Source organism: Gekko japonicus, unplaced genomic scaffold, assembly GCF_001447785.1.
Source record: "Gekko japonicus isolate JY-2015 unplaced genomic scaffold, Gekko_japonicus_V1.1 scaffold230, whole genome shotgun sequence".
Taxonomy (NCBI): Eukaryota; Metazoa; Chordata; class Lepidosauria; order Squamata; family Gekkonidae; genus Gekko; species Gekko japonicus.
Genome location: NW_015161410.1, coordinates 1,093,726 through 1,115,602, shown reverse-complemented (window position 1 = coordinate 1,115,602; position 21,877 = coordinate 1,093,726). Strand labels below are relative to the sequence as shown.

The 21,877-nt window shown below is 42.4% G+C and overlaps 1 protein-coding gene and 1 non-coding gene across 2 annotated transcripts in view; one reads left to right on the top strand and one right to left on the bottom strand.

The window, feature by feature from the left end:
• LOC107123499 (partitioning defective 3 homolog) overlaps positions 1–21,877 on the bottom strand; it is a gene marked incomplete at its 3' end in the record, with an annotated part of 471,021 nt that overhangs the window by 372,605 nt on the left and 76,539 nt on the right. The gene's annotated exons all lie outside the window — the stretch shown is intronic.
• On the top strand, positions 1,326–1,397 carry TRNAT-GGU. The gene has a single exon. It is a non-coding gene; the product is annotated as a tRNA-Thr (tRNA).

The window sequence follows — 21,877 nt, the reverse complement described above, 5'->3', positions numbered from 1 at the left end:
GCTTAGTTACACCCCCTAAAGTCAAAACAAGTGACTTATACACAGCTACGTTTTCTATGTGACTTCAGCTTGAAAGAAAAGGAGTACATAGTCCAGACATTAAAGAAGCGAGTTGGATTTTAATTATCAGCTTACAAGAGAACGTGGGATTATACCTGAAACTTTAAATATTAAGACATGCTTCTCGCGACTTGCTGCAAGATAAATGTTTTGTCACCTGAGGAGAAATAATCTCTTCCCCCATTACAGTTAGGTATTGCACAATAAATTGATTCATCAAAGCAAGCCAGCATTTACATTATTATTATCGTCACCCAAATGACAGTAGAAGAAACAGACAAGGCCCTATGCAGAAAACGCTAGACCATGGTTACACATGGCATATAAACACCTATAGAAATCAAGATTTGTTTAAAGTGGTTTTGTAAGCCATGGCTGGTATTATCCATTGTTAAGCACTGCACACCTATACCAAGTAATTATGGAAAAGCAGGGCTGACTAAAACAAGGACATTTAAATCATGATTAAGCCAATTTAAAACCCATTATTATTTAGATATTTCCTAAATATAAGACTCTAGATCCCTTAGTAACATCTACATTAGATAACTGTAATGTTCTCCATGGGGCTTCCCTTGAAGACTGTCCAAAAAGCTAAAGTTGGTACCGAATGCCGTGGGCAGAACTCTGACTGGAGTGGTTTGTAGGAACTGTACAGACCACCCATTCCCATATGAATCTACCTGACCACTACAGTCCTCTTCAGAAGTCCTGCTTCAGGTGCACCCACCACCTGAGGCTAAATGGGTGGCAACCCGAGAAAAGGCCTTTGTGCCATGTTCCTCAATTAGAGCAGAAAAACAAACCGGGATCACAGTGTAAGACAATATCAAAAGGATGGGACTTTTCTAAAAGCTGTGATACAGAATCACATTATTAGTTGTGATATTTTTCTGTCATCTGTGTAATATGTAATGACCATATGTATTTTTATTAACTATAAAACACAGTAGCCATAAAGCACAGTGATTGTTCGTTTTTGTGTGGAAAGGTGGCATAGAAATGTTTTAATAAACTAATTTGTTGCCATAAACATAAAAGCACTGTGGGGTTATGGCTTTCTACAAGAGGACAGTGCCACATCAGCAGAATAAATAACACAATGCTTGTTTCCAAATAAATTAATGCTCATAACCCCAGAGATTACAATCTGCTGCCATTATAAATATGTGACTCATCTTTTCAAAGCTGCCTTCTACATCAGTCTCCTTTTTTATCACTTGTAACCCCCCCCCCCAAAAAAAATGATCTTCAACAGAAGGGTAGGGGCTGTGGCTCAGTGGTAGAGCATCTGCTTGGTATGCAGAAGGTCTTAGGTTCAATCCCTGGCATCTCCAGTTAAAAGGACCAGGCAGTAGGTGCTGTGAAAGACCTCTGCCTGAGACCCTGGAGAGCTGCTGCCAGTCTGAGTTGACAATATTGACCTTGATGGACCCATGCTCTGATTCAGTATGAGGCAGCATCATGTGTGTGTTCAAAGGCCGATGGAACTTGGCAAATCAGGAACCAGCAATCACCCAGATGGATCTTGGCCCCACTAGAAAGCCATAGTACATGAAGTTTTGTGTATAGTACATGAAGTTTTGTATAACAAATTATCAAAGGCACTGCAGTCACAGTTCTCCCAGAAAAGCAGCTTTTCAATAATGAGGTCATTAGTTCAGTTTCAAGGGCTGGATCCTATGAATCTATTCAATATTCAACAGAGAGTTCCTCCAAGCACAAGAGTGATCTTTTGCCATAAGAGGCACTGCATGAACTTCTGCTGGGGGAAAACTCTGATGTAAGCAAAGAAGATTGTACGTTTGGAACCAATTCACTTTTTATCTTAAACCAGGATTTTTTGCAATAAAGTTGTACTTTAAACTTTAAAAAGGTTTTTTAAAATGTTTTTTTGTAATCTATCCATTTTTACCTACCCTGTAGCAATGTTGCCTGCAAACTGACAAGCAGATTTCACTGCCCTTCCGGGGAAGGTGATGCTTAGTTCAACAGACTAACCCACAGATTCACGGTATATTGGACATCTTAACCAGGATTAAGGCAACGACCCATAGACAGTGCTAACCTTAGTTAAGCATATCTGCATCAGGCCATCTTGAGAAAAACACCACCAGCAAGCCCATAGAAATTGCAGCATTTCTTCTTTTTAAGAGCAAAGAAATTTTTTTCCCCCATTGTCTCTAAATACTTGGATCGGTTTTCACAGCCTCTGTTTTCCAAGGGAGTACAAAAGAGTTCCTATTCTGCATTAGAAGGTACAGCCAAGTGGACTGGAATATTCAGTACTGCACAGGAGCAATGCCATCTAAGGTTCTTGGGATAGAAAAAATATCAGTTATTCCTAAAGCTCCAAGAAAAAAAAGAAACCTACCCCCAAATGGATTTTGTGGCATTTGCAATTATCAGTGTGAAAACAATATTATGGGGGGGGTTTAACCCTTGTGTGTGCGTATCTTCATTAATATGCTCACAACAACATAATGCAAGAGGAAACATTTCACAGTACAGTCATGCAATATCAATGTTTCAAAAAACAAAATCCCTCCAGCAAGGCCAGCAGAGAGCACTGTTTGAACAGCACTAAGATAATTAGCTTATTCCTAAGAGATTTCCGCTTCTCCTCCTGCAAACAGCAGCAATTCAGTGTAGCAAATGCTGAAACAGCTGCTTACTATACTTACAACTTGCATTACAAACCCCTAAGCACTCATTAATTGCTTTAATACTTTTGCCACCGGAACAGAAGCAAGGTACTACATAACACACAGAGGATCAAGATGAAATCTAAAACACTGTGATCAAGAGGTATGAAGGCAGGAGAATTCTGCACGCTGAGCCATTCAAAGCCAGCTTGATGTAGCGGTTAAAGTATTGGACTAAGATCTGGGACACCCAGGTTTAAATCCCCACTCCGCTCTGCTATGGCACTCAACCCAGAGCCATGTTTCTTTGTAAACTCACAACCTAACCTACCTCACAGGGTTGTTCTGAAGGTGAAATGGAAAAGGAAGACCAATGTACACCACCCTGAGCTCCTTGGAGAAATACCAGTATAGACTGTACTAAATAGATAAATAAAACAGAACTCTAAACAGTAGAGAAGAGTAAATGGGATCAACTACACTATGTACACAAATGATGCTACGTTCGTTACATGAAAAAAGCACATTATTTAATATGTCCATTTTTATCCCATCCTTCTTCCACGCAGCTCAGGGCAACATTAATGATTTTCCCCCTCCAGTTTGTCCTCAGAACAACCCTGTGGGGTAGGTTAGGCTGAGAGATGGAGATGGAATTTGAACCCAGTCCTTCCTGGTTGTAGGGCACACTCACCCTCAACACCACACTGGCTCTCTTTGAAGTAGGTGAGCACTATAACAAACACATTCGACAGTGTTACAGTCCACCCCCAATCTGTAATGTACAGAACAACTGGGCAAAGGTAGACTACACTTCTTATGTGTATTGGGGGGGGGGCTTGAGGCAGAAGACTGGAAGTATCACTTTGGCCACTTTTTCTACCAGCAGTCTGTACTGCCTTATCTTCACTCCTGAGAATGGCTCTAAGTCTCACTGAACTGCAAATGATTTGCTTCTGAGCAAGGATATTTCATGCACGAGTCTCAGCCTAACAAGCAGGAGGCACACATTCTCTTCTCGAGTACCTTTAACTGTTTGTGTTAATTTATCAGATCTGGATAATATCCAACACGTCCAGGGGCTCTGTTCACCATACAGAGGGCAACTCCATCCTCCATGACAGTTATTTCTAGAGTGAACTGTATGCAGGAAGCAAGGAGTGTATATTATCATTAGACCAATAAATGATAATGAACTACTGAAGTCTCACAGGAAAGCTCTCATTGATTCCCTGACTATGGTGAGAAGAAGCACCAATCACAGAGGGTTGACTTGAGCTGGAGTGAGGGCATATGGGATCGTTCCAGGCCTTGGAATCTCAGGAAGGTGAACAGGGTCTTATGTCTCCCTTCCCCAACACACAAACACACTTTTCTGCAAAGGCAAAATGTTTCCCACCAACCCCACCCAAGCTCTAATCAAGACAGAAACAGGGTATATATGTAACCAATAAAGGAGGGATCTAAATGGGAAAGTACATTACTAAAAGCGGCGTCTCAACTTTGGTGCGGCTTTTAAAAGCCGCGCTTTTAGAGGCTTTTCCCCTGCCATGTGGCAGGGGCCAAACACACTTTTCTGCAAAGGCAAAATGTTTCCCACCAACCCCACCCAAGCTCTAATCAAGACAGAAACAGGGTATATATGTAACCAATAAAGGAGGGATCTAAATGGGAAAGTACTAAAAGGGAAAATAATTTTCTCTGTGTACAAAAAATCAAGTACTTTTACATCAATTTTCCAATAAGGTTATAATTTTCCATGCACGCTTCTGCAATATACGAAGGAACAGCCAATACAAGCATTCAGGTTATTTTTTTTAAGGTGGGGAAAACAGAGCTGTTATTATACAAGCAGGATTCCAATTACATTCTTCAGTCCCAACAACCCAGGAACAACAAACACCGTGGGGCTTGAATTACATCTCATTCACAAGACACATCTGCCAAGATTTCAGATAAACACCATCTAGCAACAAACAAAAACTCTGCAGCTGGGAGATTTGAAAAAAAATGCCCCAGATGCAGCCAGTACGTTGCAAGTAATCACAGCATACTAATTCTATGCATGTCCCTGATCAAGACCCAAACCTGCCAGGAGCTTAGTTAATGATGAGCTGAACAGGTTCACAGCTATAGTCTAACATGCAGATAATTGGAAAGGGACATGCGGAACATCCTGCCATCCTTTAAAAAAATTAATTTATTTATCATCATATAGTTCAAATATGTAAAAATACACTAGATACAGACATTTAAACATAAGATGTTTCCCTGCAGTCTGAGGAACATCCTGCCATCCTAACTATTTCCAAACGTACAAATAGGCAACAGTTCTTGTGCATCAGAATATCTCTCAAGTAGCAGCTCAAGTGGTTAAGACGCTGAACTGCAGGCTGTGGAAGGTCAGTAGTTCAGCAGTTCAAGACCCGAGTGTGCCGCATGACGGAGTGAGCTCCCGTCTCTAGTTCCAGCTCCTGCCAACCTAGCAGTTCGAAAGCAAGAAATTGCAAGTAGATAAATAGGTACCACTTCAGTGGGAAGGTAACAGCGTTCCGTGCACCTTGGTGTTTAGTCATGCCGGCCACATGACCACGGAAACGTCTTCGGACAGCACTGGCTCTTCGGCTTTGAAACAGAGATAAGCACCGTAACCCTAGAGTCGGACTCGACTGGCTTTCAAGCAAGGGAACCTTTACCTTTTTAAATATGAAGAAGAATTCATGTAGCAGAACATCATGTTAAGTCCCTCCCCTGTGGGATGCTTTCCAGCAATACTGATTTATTTTTTAATCTCTCAAATCACATTATGCTACCAATCCCAATGCGGACGACAAAATTAGTGCTTATTCATTATCTCGTACAGAGCAACATGAATTGGTCATTAGCCCATTTCAGCCTCCGCCAAGCTAAAGATACAGTCTCCCACTCTGCTCAATTGAAACAGCAGTCATGGTCAATTAGCTAGCCGTGCTCGAACATCACTTAACAGTAAGAAATCACTATTCCAGTGGCTTAATTTCATTTGCCTGGCACAGATCGCAGAACCTGCACAAAACGTTAAAACAAAAGGGAGCCCATTGGTCCTGCACTTCTTGTCTTGGGGAGAAGGAATCTGATCTGTGATGTTCCCAGCCCGACAGCTCATAAAGAGGCCCAGGTGTTTTGGCTCACTATTCAAGATTTCACTTTTGCTAGAATATCAATTTCCTCTTTATGGTAATGAGCCCTGTTCTGTTACTAACCTATAAACCATGTTAATGTCTACAAAGGCTGTGGTCACATGGAGCATTAGGCACGCTAGAGAGACGGAAGTTGGACGGATTTTTCCGGGCGCGATCTCACCGCCACATCTGGGAAGCGTAGAGCTCCCGTGGCTCACTCGAGGCTTCACTCCGAAGTTGTGCGGTAAAAAACTAGTACCTTGGAGGTACTCGTTTCCAGAAACCACGGGGCAAGGGCGGGCGCGTGATCGCTTTTCCGGTGGCATCCCATGGCATCCAGCGCCCACCCATGTCCCCTCACAAAAAGTTTTTTTTTCCAAGTGTCCTTGGGATGCGCACAAGCCCCGAATGGGGCATGCACACACATCGGTGTATAGAAAAAAAACTACCCATTTGCCGCGGTGCGGCACTTCTCTGCCATGCCGCAGGACTGTGGTGTGATCGGCACCTCCCCCCTACCACGGGACCTCCATGGGATCTCCACGGGATGTCTGTTCGCGCAACCGCACATTGCAAACAGCCATGCTCCCCCCCCCGTGCATTTTCCTGCCCGTGTGACCGCAGCCAAAGTTACCAATAGATCATATGCGTGTCTATCACTCCTCAATAAACAGGACCCTCGCTTGCAGATGGAACTCAGACTTGTCTTCTTCTGCATCAGGCCCTCAGTCTACAAATGTCAGCATTGTCTACTCTGACTTCTTCTACATCAGCATTGTCTTCTACATCTACAAATGTCAGCATTGTCTACTCTGACTGACAGCAGTTCTCCAGAGTCTCAGGCAGAGGTCTTTCATATCATCTACTACTTGCTCCTTTTAACTGGAAGTGATGGGGGTTGAATGAAGGACCTACTCCTTGCAAAGGAGATGTTCTACCAATGAGCCACAACCGCCCCCTTAATGTCAGGCACAGAAGAAAAAGAAAGACGACGACATTGGATTTATACCCCGCCCTTCACTACCCAAAGGTGTCTCAGAGCGGCTTACCAACTCCTTTCCCTTCCCCTCCCCACAACAGACACCCTGTGAGGTAGGTGGGGCTGAGACAGCTCTGACAGAAACTGCTCTTTTTTTCAAGAACAGCTCTTATCAGAACTATGGCTTGCTCAAGGTCATCCAGCCAGGTGCAAGTGAAGGAGTGGGGAATCAAACCTGGTTCTCCCAGATTAGAGCCGCGCACTTAACCACTACGAGAAGAGCTGCAATGTGCTCAGTTTACATACAACATCCTTCTTCCCACCTCAGTACCACCACCTTGTGAGGTGCCTTATCTAGCCCCACTGCAACCCCTAACTTGACAGAAGTCAGGTCTACTGAGAAATGGGGGGGGGAGAAGAGCTGCAATGTGCAAGCTCACTTTAGGCATTCCAAAGATGCCCCGAGGAGTGGGCAGGCAGAGACTGGATCCTGTGAATCACATCTATGCTACTGCACCAGGCTTTAGGTCACAGCTGCCATCTTGTGGACTAAACATATAAAAGAAAAACTAGAACTCTGATGATTGACAGAGGTATTTTGTTTGTCCTCAAGATGGCAGTGTGGTGGTGGTGGTGTGTGAATTTACTTAAGGGGTCGCATTGGCGCCAACATGTAGCAGCCTGGCAAAAGGTACTCAGTGAACCAAAAACTGAGCCTTGGTTTGAATGGTGTCCCATCACCAACAGGCAGACTATGAAACAATACAAACAGCCCCATGGACTGCAACATATAAGTAATGGGAATATGGTAGAGGGGAAAACAAGCACAGTTGAAGCATAAGTAGAACCGCTACTGATGTCAGAAGAACCACTACAGGATACCCTAGAAGCAGATGGAAGACAACGGCAAATGAGAATGCCAAAGTAATGAAAAATGAAAAGGGAATTTCCCCCCCAAGAGCAGATTAAAAGGCCCAAGGAAACTTTTAATGGGACTTATTTTCTAGTTCACTGAAAGACTAATCAGTGTAAATATTTGTATGAGTCAACTACAATTGGGTGTGCCTGCCTAACAGGGGCTCATTTATCTCTTGCCTTTATATCCCACCCTTCCCCCAAGGAGGGGGGGTGGCATGCAAAGATAGGGTGATATCCCCCCTCCCTCCTTGGTCACCCTGTGAGGTTAATTAGGATGAGAATCCTTCCTCCTAGCAGAGAGGGGAAGTTGAAGAAAATGTCCGCCAGCTGTGCAGCAGCTTGACTAGGCTACTGTTTTCCTTCCTATTTGCAGGTACCTCAGAGGCCTGGCCACGGCCTGAGGTAAGAGCCTTTTGGCAAGATATGAAGGGTCAGCTGCCTAATGGCTCTAAGACCAGCCCAAGAGTTTGTGTCCAGTATTTTTGTTTTCTCTTTGCTTTAGTTACATGGGGAAGGGGCTGTAAGCCACTCTGGCTTCCCAGTGGGTAGGAAAACAACATATGTATGCCACCATCAATTATTATCAAGTCACTATTGTCCACTATTGTTATCTCAAGTAAGCTTCGGGGCTCATGGAGGCATTTCAATTCAGGTCTCCTGGTTCAAATTCAACACTCTAGCCACTAACACCAGACAGGCTTCTTTAAATTGGGGATTAAAATGAGTTCCAGTAGAAGCAGCTGAAAACAAACATAAATAAACTGGATCAAAAATGCAGGGAAGTGGTAAAGCATGTTTTTTTAAGTTGCGAAAGTCTGTACAAGAGAAGGTTGCAATCCATCTTCTGCCTCACAAGTGCTCTGTACTCAGTTAACCTGAAACATGTCTGGATACTTCCAACTTTAAAAAAATAAAATAAAGAAACACAACAAATCTGGCTGCACCCTGCAGACGAACTGGTTTTTAATGAAGGATCCTTTTCATTCAAACACCAGCAGGAAGATTGCTGTGTCTTCCTAGCTCATGGCAAAAAAGACTTATTTCACACAATTAGTCTTCAGTAATGCGAAGAAGAAAAAAAGATCATGAGGTTTCACAGTTGATCTAGGAAGGAAAAACACAGTATAGTACTTGTAGCTAGTGAGACATATTACCGGCTTGGCTCTTTTCCTGAATTATTCAGATTTTTGGGAAATGGTGGCTAATGTTATATTGCATAGTTTAATACAGATTTGCTTTTCGCTCCATAAGAGTTTCTCATAAACTATGCAGTCCATATTCCAGATTGATACTGTGCACTTGTGCTTCATTACCACTGCCTGTTTAGTCTTTGCTAGGCCCTGGAAATGACGCGTCCCTAAGAAGGAATGCTTGGAGAAGATTCATTAGATAAACTGGTGGGGCTCGCAGCCTCTACAAATATCAGAAACCAGTGGGATGTTTTCTGGAAATCTACAATTAACCGTATGAGAAGACATGATATAGTTGTATATACAAATACTATTTTTATAACAAACAAAAAAATTCTGGGATGTGAAAAACTCGTCATTTTTCAGTACTCGTAGATATTCAGCAGCATTTCTGGTTTGGCTCTTTTCCAGAATTAGTCAAAACCTTCAGTCTTTTGAGGGCTGAACGCTGATGGAGTTAAGCTCACTTAGAAAGCTAAAGGCAGTGAGAATCTTCTATCTAAGAATGCTCTGTACTCTGTCAGTATAAAGCAAGGTTTTTTTTTTTAGGGCCTTCAGCCCTTTCAACGGTAGGATCCACACCTTAACCCCAACCAACCAGATGGAACCCCATGGTAATTTTTGTCATTAACCCTCTACGTTTACTATACTTGCCAGCAGCACAAAAGAGTTGTGCAATCCATACATATAGTTACCTCTCTGAACCCAAAGTATTCAACTGAGAGAGGAGGCAGCAACCAGTCTCTCTCTATGATTCACTACTTTGAGCTCACTCATCTCCTTCTCATCATACCCGGCTTTTGGAGGGAGAGGTATAATTCTGCCTTGTCTCAGCATTGGATGTGACCAGACATCTCTGCAGTTGGAGTGCTTGTATCAAAATAACTGCACTCTAAAGAAGCAATCCTGGATCAGAGGCTCACGCAAAACCTTAGCTTCTTTATAGGGAGGTAGTGTTACCTCTTACAGTGCAAGAATGAAGTAAATCTCCAATTTTAATGCAGAAAGGGTAGGTCTTGGCTACCAGAGTTTTCCACCTGTAGCGATCAATAGTTTAATCATGTATTTGTTTCCCAAAAAAATTGAGTCTGCGAGCCGTAAATGCCACCAGATGCACTGCACGTTCATAGTTCAAATTTATTCTGGAGGAAACAATACAGTAGTATGTGTTTATACTTAATGCATTTCTACCCTGCTCTTTTGACAAAGAATTCAGCGGTGTGTATCAGGGATGATCACAAAATCCTATTACAAGCAGACGGCAAATGAATTTTGCTTCTCCCCCATCAGACTGTTCTTCAGACTGAAACTTTATCTGCAGAGGATCTGATGAACACTGCCGAAGAGGTTCACACTTGATGGTATTTTTAATTCTTCACAACTTTCCCCCCAGTTTTGTCATGGACTGCAGACACTGGAGATTTTAAGTCCCAGAGGTGCATATATGCACAGACACACACAAAATTCAGGATCCCCAGAAAAGTATACTTGTGTGTTTTAACAAAAAAAAAAAATAGATACTCCTTAAAAGATAGCCCTTGGATCCCTTAAAATTTTCTGTTCTTATTTTTAAGGGATTCCCCCCCAAAAAAAAGTGCTAGTTTGTAGCTTCTGTTATTTTGTCGTTGTTTTTAATGCAACCGATGAAACACACTTTTCCCTGTTACTGAAGATGTGCACCTCATGGGATTCAGAAAAAAAAAATCCCCTTCATCTCTGGTTTCCATGACCATTGAAGCCAATGGGAATCAGCTTTCAGTTCTGTCACTCAAAGTTCCATGAGATTCAATGGAAGATCACTGAAACATAGGACGAATGGCAAAAAATGTATCTTAATGAGGACACAACTGCTCACCCCTACTTTGGTTACCATGTGGTCCCCACCATGACCTCTCTCACGATCTGCTTAGCTTCAGCAGCAACAGCTCGGCACATACCTTAAAACAATATTCTGAGCTCCTATACTAAACTCAGATGACACAGTTTGCAGATAATAATTACTGCATGAGTTATTTCCTGAATCTGAGCCATCAGGTGTTTAATAGGTTGAAAACAGAGTAAATAAAGTACTACCTTCTCCCATAGGGATCTGCCCAGTGTTTAAGATCTCTCTCAGAGGCACTTTTCCAGGTGCCCCTGCCTTCCACAGTTCAATGGATGGTGCTTACTAACATTTCTGGCTTGATATTTCTGTTATTGCTTGGGGTTTTTTTATAATTTTAACCAGCTTTTATTCTGACAGCCTTTACTGCTTCGGTTCATATTACTTCTGGTTCTTTTCCTTTACCAAGTTAGCGGTAACTTTGTTTTATGATACACAGTGCTTATTGTTGTTTATATCGGGCATCTTGATTCTGCTGGTAGAACACCAACTTCCTATATCCTTAGAACAGCTCTGCTATTTATATGCGACAGTGCCAATGGTATAAGACAGATGCAACAATTACTGCTGGAATGTGGTCCTATACATGGAGGATTAAAAGCTGTGGACTTGCTTCCACCCTAGATAACTTCAGAACTGTAAAGGTTGGCAGCTGTTAGTCCTTAAGTCTTTCTGCTGCCATAAAGGAACATGAGCATGCAGCACCATTAATGCAGAGATCTTCTTTATACTTGCCGAGTTTGGGAAATGGATGCATTGTGTTGTTGCTCTCTTAACCATGGAAAAACCTAATAAAATTTCTGATGTAGGCTCAATTAACAGCTTTTTCTTGCACAGCTGATATAAAAGGCACTTTCTTCTAGCAATTTGGCAAGGAAAGATGGTGCATACTATTATATATAATCTAAAGTGATCAAGCGCTGCCATTTAAGTATCTACTGCTCTCAAGATTAAAAGGAATAATTTAAAGCACTGAAGCGGGAGGTGATCATCATGTGGAGCAGCTCTCTGGCTTCAAGGCCCCAGGCATCCTCCTCATATCATCTGGGGCCTTGAAACACTGTGTGGTACGTGCAGTGTTTGGGTTCAAGTTTAACAGAACAAATTATCAAACACTAATGTTAACAATGCTAGACAAGGCAGACTGCTATACAGAGTAATTCTTAAAAGCTGAGCAGTATATAAAATGACAGCTTACTAATACAGAAACCAGCCAGACACAGGACAAAGCATTCTAAACAAGTTTCTAATCTTCAAAGATAAAATTGAATATGTGTTAGAAAAACATGTCTAAGGGTTAGGAATAAGTATACAGCTTCCATAAGTCAGCCAGCGCTTAGTGTTAGTAAGGACTCCTCAGGAAAAGAGGAGCCCTGTGTAGCCAGTCTCGAGTTAACAGAAGCTGATCTGCAGGAAAATGAGCTGCAGGCTTGTCAAGATTCATAGGCAACAGCTGGTGCAGAGCCACTGATACCCTATACCCACTGACGTCCTCCCGTCCCAAACCACAACCTTCCCACACTCCATCACTAAATCTCCAGGAATTTCCCAGCCCAGAACTGGCAACTATATTACAAACCAAGAAATCTTCAAAAACTGCTATTTCCTGAGATATCCATGATTTACTTCCAATTTACAAAACAGGATTAAATCAAAATCCTGGCAGGTAAACAAGAAACAAAAATGATCATTCCATCCCAGTTTGGCCATCACAAAAAAGTACAACTGATTCAGAAGTATTTATTATGGCATTGAGCCAACATAACCATAACACATTAGGATACAGAATGTTAAAATCTGGGTAAAAGACCATAAAAATATTTGACAAATCAACTTGCAAGCCAGTACAACAGCAGACAGAAGAACCATGAACTTTACTATGTTCTTAATATTTTAGATTCCTAAAACTTTCCAAAGGGTTGACAGGCTTATAGCATTGGATAATGAAATATTTCAAAATTAGACCACTACTGATTGTATGACAACAAACTGTAATTAACCTCTGACCTTTGCAGGCCTCAGATCGGGCCGGAGCGCGCCGGTACGTCGCTCTGGGAGAGAGGCATGGGGGGCGGTCACATGGCAAAGCCCCGCCCCCTTCTTCCGGCCGCCCTCTGCTTTCAGCCTCATTCTGTTCCAGAATGAGGAAGAAGCAGGAGGGTAAGTCAGCTTTTCCTCCCCCCCGGTCTCTCTGCCTGGCTGAGGCTGCTCCAGCAGCCTCCGCTAGGCCTCCAGGGCCTATTTGTGCACATTGATAACCCTGCTTTTCTTCCAAATGGGGACCCCTCCAGAAGGCTTATGTCAGGGGGTGTGGCCTTCTGACACACGTCCGGTGATGTCAGGGGGTGTGGCCTTCTGACACACTTCCAGTGATGTCAGGGGGTGTATGCGTTTGCTTTCACATGCAACCTATGCTACCAACTGGACCAAGCTTCTTCATCTCACTGGGACTCCAGGTGACAACCAGAGACCAAGGCCAAATTGTTAATTTCAGGCTACAAAGCCAACTAGATGATACCATGAGTTGGACTGGGGTTGGAGGCTGTGCAAATAACACCCCCAGGAGCATGCCATGGGGGGAAGGAAGTCCCTCCTCCCCTGTGCCACAGTCCCAATCTAAATCTCAGCAAATCTGGTTTGTTCAGAGCACCTGCTATCTGTGAAAAGATCAGTTGGGTCAGGGGAAGCCTGGTTACAAAGTAGGATTGCCCACTTCCAAGTGGGGCCTGGCAATCTCCCAGAATTGCAATTGATTTCCAGACAACCGAGGTCAGTTCCCATTGAGAAAATGGCTGCTTTGAAAGGTGGACTCTGTGGAATTATACCCCACTGACGTCCTCCCTTCCCAAACCGCAACCTTCCCACACTCCATCACTAAATCTCCAGGAATTTCCCAGCCCAGAACTGGCAACTATATTACAAACCAAGAAATCTTCAAAAACTGCTATTTCCTGAGATATCCATGATTTACTTCCAATTTACAAAACAGGATTAAATCAAAATCCTGGCAGGTAAACAAGAAACAAAAATGATCATTCCATCCCAGTTTGGCCATCACAAAAAAGTACAACTGATTCAGAAGTATTTATTATGGCATTGAGCCAACATAACCATAACACATTAGGATACAGAATGTTAAAATCTGGGTAAAAGACCATAAAAATATTTGACAAATCCAGTAAGAAATAGAAAAGGCAAATACAATTTTATAAATTTAGCTGCACCTTTCTAATATGATAGCATGCCGCCCAAAATTTAGCCACAGATTGAGTAATAGTCCGATTTTCATTGGATAGCAATCAGTTACAACACTCCCAGTCTGTCTGGCCAGATGTTTCTTTTACAAAAGCTCTGATATATTTGTTTCAGATCTTATTGTACCAGTTGCATCTAAACATCATATGTACAATGGTTTCTACTTCCCCAGAATCCTCTGATCAAACGGGACCCTTCTCTACCTGCCCTCAAGCACCGCGGAGGGGAGAGCCTCACATCTAGCTAACGTAAAGGCTTTCCTAAATTTATAGGGATCTAAATGTGATAAGTAGTCCATAGGGACCGGGCGGTATCTAATTTGCACAGGCACTCTACAGTTGGGATATTTACCAAGATCTGCCTGCCTCTCCATGTCCATTATTCTCTGTTTAAGAGCTAACTTTGCCTGGTCCCAGCGCATGGACAGAATCTCTTGGGGAGAGAAACCAAGAACATGCAGTTCTTTTCTTTTGTCTTGGTTCAAAGGCCGTGACTTTGGTCTTTTGATAATTTATTTCCAGTTCCTTCTTTATGCAGAAATCTGCAAATCTCTTAAGAGCTCTTCTAAGACCAACAGGTGTTCTAGCTAAAAGGACGGCCTTGTCTGCATATAGGAGGATAGAAACATGGCATTGATGTAATTTTGGGGGGTGTAAGTTGGTGAATCAGCCTAACCCTCAAGTGGGTGTTGTCATGCAGGGCACGTAATAGCATGAACAACCTCCTATCTATTGAAGAGGATTCTAAGTTGGCCCACAATTTTATTCTTGAGATGGAATCAAAGACCGCCTTCAGATCGACAAAAGCGGCAAATAATGAAGTTGGGCCTTTTGCAGCATATTTTTCAATGAGACGTTGAATGATAAGGCAATGGTCCAAGGTGGATCTATGCTCTCTGAACCCAGCTTCCTCTATTGCGATCACATGTTCTTGATGCAGCCAAGACACAAGCTTTTCTAGAAGATGTCTGGCATGCAGCTTAGTGTTTATATTTAATAAACTAATAGGCCGATAATTGGCGGGCTCATCTCTTTTCTCTTTTTTAAATAGGGGGACCACTACTGCCGTACTCCATTCTGAGGGAATAAGGCCTGAAGAGTCGATAAAAGTAAACAAAGCTGCAAGAAAGGGTGCCCACCAATCAATATTTTCTTTAAAAAATTCAGGGGGCAATCCATCCGACCCTTGCCTTACCTGATTTCAATTTAACAATATGAGATTTCATTTCCTCTTGGGAAACAGGCGGCCAGGGGGGCAGACCTTTGAAATTTCCAGGTGTAACTAGAGAGGGAGGGAGGTCCTTATAAAGTTGGTTAAAAAAGGTGGACCATTTATAGGAAGAAATTGTGGGGGGTCTATTTGACAGGAAGGCTTTGTTTCCTGTCAGAGATTAATCACCAAAACATAGAGGAGTTTTTCTGTTTGGTGGCTTGAATCAGTTCAGACCAAAGCAGGCTGACGTAATTTTTTTTCTTTTGGGAAATTAGCTGTTTACATGTCTTTTTTGGGGCCCAGAGCTCTTGCTGAATTTCAGTTCTTCGTTTTCTATTTGAATTCTTAAAAGAGTAATAGAGAGCAGATAGGGCTTTTCTTGCACTTTGGCAATCTACATCAAACCAAGGTTTAGAATTTTTACGGGATGTTAGTGAATGCCGTTTAGTTTCAGATAGAGTAGTTTTCAATTCCTGAACAAGTTTGCTATAAACCAGTAAGTGTTCACTCAGTGAATTAGGTTCCAGACCAACAGTTATAAGGGACTGAAGATCTTTAGCATCGATCGCATCTTTGAGCCTAGTCTGTATCTGAGGAGACCATCTCACCCTGCGACTTATTACTGCTGGAGAACCTTCCTGTATGGAAGGTGGGGGTGAAACCTAGGATAGAGGGGCAACCTGGAGCTGTAAAAGAAGAAGAAAATGATCACTATCAAAATAAGGGAGCACGTTAAAATTGGTTACTTGAAGGTAATATATAGGCACATGCTAGCATGTAGTCAATGGTACTAAATCTTTGACCTGACATATACGTATACTCGGCTGGATATTCCTCTGGGAAGTGCAACTGGTTTCAAGCCAAGAAGTCTTCCAAGGTTCAATGCAGCCTCACTGTCAAAGCACTTACCATACACACATTAGAATGCCACATTTTAAAAAACAGAAAGCCTCTACTGTCTATCAGCTGCTCACCACACATCAGCCCAATGATGTGAAAGGTCTCTACGTCATCACTGTATGAAGACCCTGAAAACTGACTAATCTACCAGGTAAGTTCCCCTGAAGAGCTGCGGCCACACAAAGCCATTTCTCACCAGCTCCCCCTGGTTCCATACCAAGTAGAACGGGGTTTCAGAGGGAGATGAATTGAAAATCAGTTACAGGATTAAGAGGGCAATAAAAAAAGAAACCATTAACCAAAACAGCCAGTCAGAAACCTTAACACAAAGACCACAACTAAGCAGACAAAAATGAATTCTGGTCCAGGTGGAGAATGTTGAAAGATCATGCAGGTTATGACCTCCTTTAGTCATGGCAAAGCTTCCATCAGGCCTTGTGGCTGAGTTAACAGCTTTGTGGTAACACAATCAATCAGGCATAAGCCTGTTCTATACTCTTTCCTACTTGCAGCTGGCCAACAAGCCAGCAAACAGATCCCTGAACTGGTTTTCACTGTTGCTCAGTTCACCAGCCAATATCCCATATTACAGCAGGGGACACTAGGAAGAGTAGTATTCATTCCACCCACCCATTCTTTCAGTCCAGATCTTCCAACTCCTACCCACAGCTCATTTTTACTCTTCTTTCTCTGTCCCCCTGGCTAAACTCAAGACACTGATTCCCCTTCTCTCACACAGTGATGTGGGAGCTACCTCCCTCTGGCACATCCTAGCACCACCAGGAAATATGGACGCATGCAAACCAAACAATTACATGCACGTGGCAAATCAAAGGAGTGTCTTTCATACCCAGTTTGGGACCAAGCTCTCACAGATATGACTATCTGGCTGTTTAGTTTCATGTTATGTTGACACCAGTGTTAAATTATCCTGCTTCAACTCTAGCATTAAGCCTGGTAAGGGGAAACTCACCGAGAAGAAGAGAGCTGGGGCAAGAGAGCCCTTCTGTGGACTGCTCTAAACTCTTAAAAGTCAAACTAGACCAGGCGCTGGGTGGGAAGCCATGACCGGATCCTCCCAGAATTTAAAAAATGCTAATAAATGCCAAGCAGAGCCCCAATCTAGATTGGAACCGCATGAGGGAGGAGGGTCAAGTTCTTTTTCCTCTCATGTGTTTTCACCACACATTCCTCAAAGGGGGAAAAAATGGGTGGCCTCCTCTCTTCCCCCCCCCTTTTTTCTCTGAGAGTTGACATAATTACAGGGTGGGTCTGTTTTAATCAATAAGAACACAACATGGGGTGGGGATGGAGAATTGTATTCCTTTCCTCCCATGATGCTCCTATCCCAATCTGGCCCTCATGCGGCTTCCATTTGCATTTTAAAAGAATGGATGGTTCAGATCATGGGTTTTTCAGCATCTTGCCTACTCTGACCTAACACATCAAACAGCATTAACTCAATACTACTCTCCAACTCTCGCCCCTGAAATCCACTCATCCCCAAGGCAAAAAAGACGTTCAAAACGTCCCTACGTTTTGTGAATCATTTATTTACAAGCAGTTTATTGCACAAATGCTATGCAAGATCGTTTCCTTCAAAGTATTCAAAACACCATCCCTCAAAGTACTTTTCTTCTGTCTTTCAGAATGCATAAAAGCTGTTCTCTCTCTACTGTCAGCAAAGACTTCCCTGTTAAACACTTTGCGTGTATCAACAAGCTCCTTTCAAACTCTAGGACTTCTCCCTTCTGTTGCTATTACATAAAAAAAAACTAACTTAACCGTTTGTGTGTGGGTTCCAAAATTAAGGCGGTTAGCAGACTTGCACTTGTGACAAGCAATTCACTGCTGGAATGAACATGTTCTCATCAAATTAAAGTTCAAAGAGAGGGACCATGATTCTATCATGCAAAATAAAATTCTGCTCAAATTTTCTTTCATTAGCTACCTCTGAAGTCCTTCAAATGAATGGTCAAGATATATGGGGGGGAGAGTGACCCAACCATTATTTCTCCCAACTCTCATAGCCTCCCACCCAGTTCCCTCCCCTTGAGGCAACATGACTCTCTGGTTTCTCCCCTTCAGGTCAGGGAAGGCCGACAAAGATTGCATCCTCTACACTTCCAGCTAGCCCAGGAAAATGAAGAGAGACTTTACATAAATGTAGCCTAACCATGAACACATTTCATCCATACTGTCTCCTCTGATAAATGAAGAAAGCTACTGAAGATGAATAACAGGGAACCCAGAGCACAGAATCAAATAAGATTGTAAGATATTGTGTTAAGAGCCCACATTACCACTCTTGCACTTTAAAGTTCATTTCAAATATTTATATACCCACCTTTCTCCCACTCCATAGTTGAGCCCTAAGGCAGATAACATTAAAACAATGCCACAATAAAAATCAGATGTTAGAATGGTCTTCAGGCTGGCTGAGCTGGAACTAGAGCTATCTCACTTCTGAAGCATTGGCCAAAAGGTCTTTATTACATAGCAGCAGATGTAGTCAGGCAGTCCTTGGTTCAAGTCTAGCCTCTGCATTTAACTATTTGGGTGGCCTTTAGCAAGCTACTCTGTCCGCCCACCCACCACCTGCCATACAGCTTATTTTTACAGAGTTGTTGTATGGATTGCTGAGACAGAGATGTTTCAGACACTAATAAGCATATTATTAATGCAGTGCTTACAGAGGTTCTTCACTGTTCCATGCACAGTTCTGGAAATTAAGCCTCTACCACAGAGATACTATAATATTCAACACAGATATTTTTTAACATCTGGAATCAAAATGACACACATAAATACCGCATCCAGTTCTAAACGTTGGCAGAAATTTTGATTATGTTGCCATCTAATCTTAAAAGCAATCCACAAATTACCAGTCGTCCCTGCAAAATTCACCCTGATGCTTTTGTTGCTTACAAAACTCACTTCCTTCACAGGCCAACTGTAACGCAATGGGATTGAGGGAATCGGAAGATGCATGGCTATCTCCCTCCCATGTCAAAGACAGTCTTCACAGCAGAATTGTCCTTTTTAAAAAATCCCATACCCAGTCCTATCTGTGAACCTTCTCAACTCCTACTCACATGATCATAGGGTTGCCAACTTCTAGGTCACTGCTGGAGATCTTCTGGGATTACAACTGATCTTCAGGAGAAAGCCATCAGTTCATCTGGAGAAAACGGCCGCTTTGGAAGGTGGACTCTATGGCATTGTACCCCACCGGAGTAGGGTTGCCAAGCCCATCTTCCACCCCCAGCGGGGGACTTTGGGGGCGTTCCTGGAAGGGGTGGGGCATCCCCAACGTGATGACGTCACGTTGGGGACGTCTGCCGCCCCCCCCACCCGGCCCTGCGCTGGATCTCCAGAAACAGCAGTTCCCTGCACTTAAAGTAGCCGGCAGCTGGCATTTCCCCTTTAAGAGCTGTGTTTCCCTTTTAAGAATGAAGCTGGCTTTTCCCTGCAAGCTTGCGGAGTTCGCACTTGGGATGAAACACGGGTTGCACACCCTTAAAGGGAGAGAGATGGGTGGCTGTGGGTGTTGGGGGTGGGGCTTCCCCCGCCGGCCATCTGGCCAGCAGCGGGTAGAACCCCCCAAAAACGGGGGACTCCTGGCAAACCGGGGAGTTTGGCAACCCTACACTGGAGTCCCTCCCTTCCCCAAACCCCGCCCTCCCCAGGCTCCACCCCCAAAATCCCCAGGCATTTCTCAACCCAGAGCTGGCAACCCTATCTATTCCATTTTACCCCATCCTTATTCTCAGAAGCTCAGGGTTCTCAGGGTTATGGTTCTTTTCTCCTCCATTTTACTACCACAATCACCCTGCTGGCTAGGAGGCCCAAGGTCAACGAGCCATCCTCACATCAGTGTGGGGATCTGAACCTGGGTGGTATTTAGAAGACTTTCATTCGCTACATAATTACAGAAACACTCATCTTCCTTAAATATCTCTCCCCCCCCCCAATATTATCAGATTCTGACTACTGTGCAACACTACCTGTGTGACTCTGCTGGCTAAACATGCAAAGGTCCTGTAAGTCACCATACCACTTTCTCCATCACTCTATTCTCCTGAAGTTCAGATCAGCATTTGCACCGTATCACTACAAGAGTGGAATACAAATCCTCTTTTTTAAAAGATGCATTTATTATAGAGCTCATTAAGAACAATGAGCAAATCCTCCATGTTAAATATTGCATCAGAGACAAACAGAGCGGATTAAAAAAAAAAAAAAAGCAAGGAACGCCGTCACTGCAGAACTCAACTCTCCATTCAACTCTTATGAAAAAAAGATTTATTTATTCTTAGCACATTATATTTTGTAATCCACTGAAAGCGAAGGCCTGAGTTCGCCTTTGCTACATGTTGTAGTGAACTCACCCCCCAGTTACCCTCTCAAACTGCTTGCAATTAAAGTTTGTAAGGGAAACCAATGCAATGCATCTTTAGGTGGACTTTCTACTCTCATACAAAATCTCTCCGTTCCCCAATGAACAGTAATTACTTCATTCTTAGAGAAATAAAGAAAAAAATCGAAATGCAACTAAATTATTCCTGAACAGCTGCCAACAATGCTGCATGGGCCATTCACTTTGCAAGACCTCAAAGATGAATACAAGATTATTTATTCTCCCTTCCTTTCAAAGGCTACAACATCATGCACTTACTGTTTTGCAAATACTCTTGGGGAGAAGAGAGAAAATGTAAATAAACATAACTAGCTTATAAGAAATCAGATTCAGGTGGGCAGGCATGTTGGTCTGATGCAGCAGAACAAAATTTGAGTCCAATGGCACCTTTAAGACCAACAAAGTTTTATTCTGGGTATAAGCTCTTCCAGGGAAATGGTGACCTGAACAAGAGATGACTGAGTTCAAACAGTTGATTACAAAACAAAAAGATCATTTATTACTTCAGTTAGAAACAGAAGAACAAGTGAAAAAATGCATGATTAATGGATGCAGAACTTTAGAGACTAAATACCTATGCATCAATGGGAATGGTTACAAGAAAAAGAAATTAAGTTCACAGCCAGCCAGGCATTAAGAGAAAATTGGTATAAAATGTTTTTCAGATGGTGTATTACTCCAAAGGATATTGAAAAAGTAGACAAAAACTATAAAGGAAAACGGAAATGCCAAGATATAGATGGAACCTTTTACCATTTGTGGTGAACTTGCAAAAAAGCAAAAAGATTTGGAAGGAAATACATGGAAAAGTGCAGAATACATTAAAATTTAAATTCCCTTTGGAAGCTAAGAATATGCTATTAGGAATATTGCCTAACAAATTACCAAAAATTTTGGAAGAGATATTTGAATATGTGACAGCAGCTACAATGATTTATGCAGCAAAATGGAAATCAGAGGTCTCTCCAAGCCTAGAAGAATGGGAAAATAAATTTGCAGATTATGCAGTAATGGTGAAATTAACAATTTATTTGAGAAACAGGTCAATTTTGAAATCTGAGGACAGATAAACTGTCTATTATATAAGCAGGAGACAAACGTAGATTGAGAAACAATTTAAAAATTATATATAAATGTATTGCAACGTATTACAATGTAGAAACAGAATGAGAACAAATTTTGAATATAAATGTAGAAGGAAGTGGATTTTGAACAAAAATATCTTGTATTTTTATTGTGAGCTATGCAATAGAAT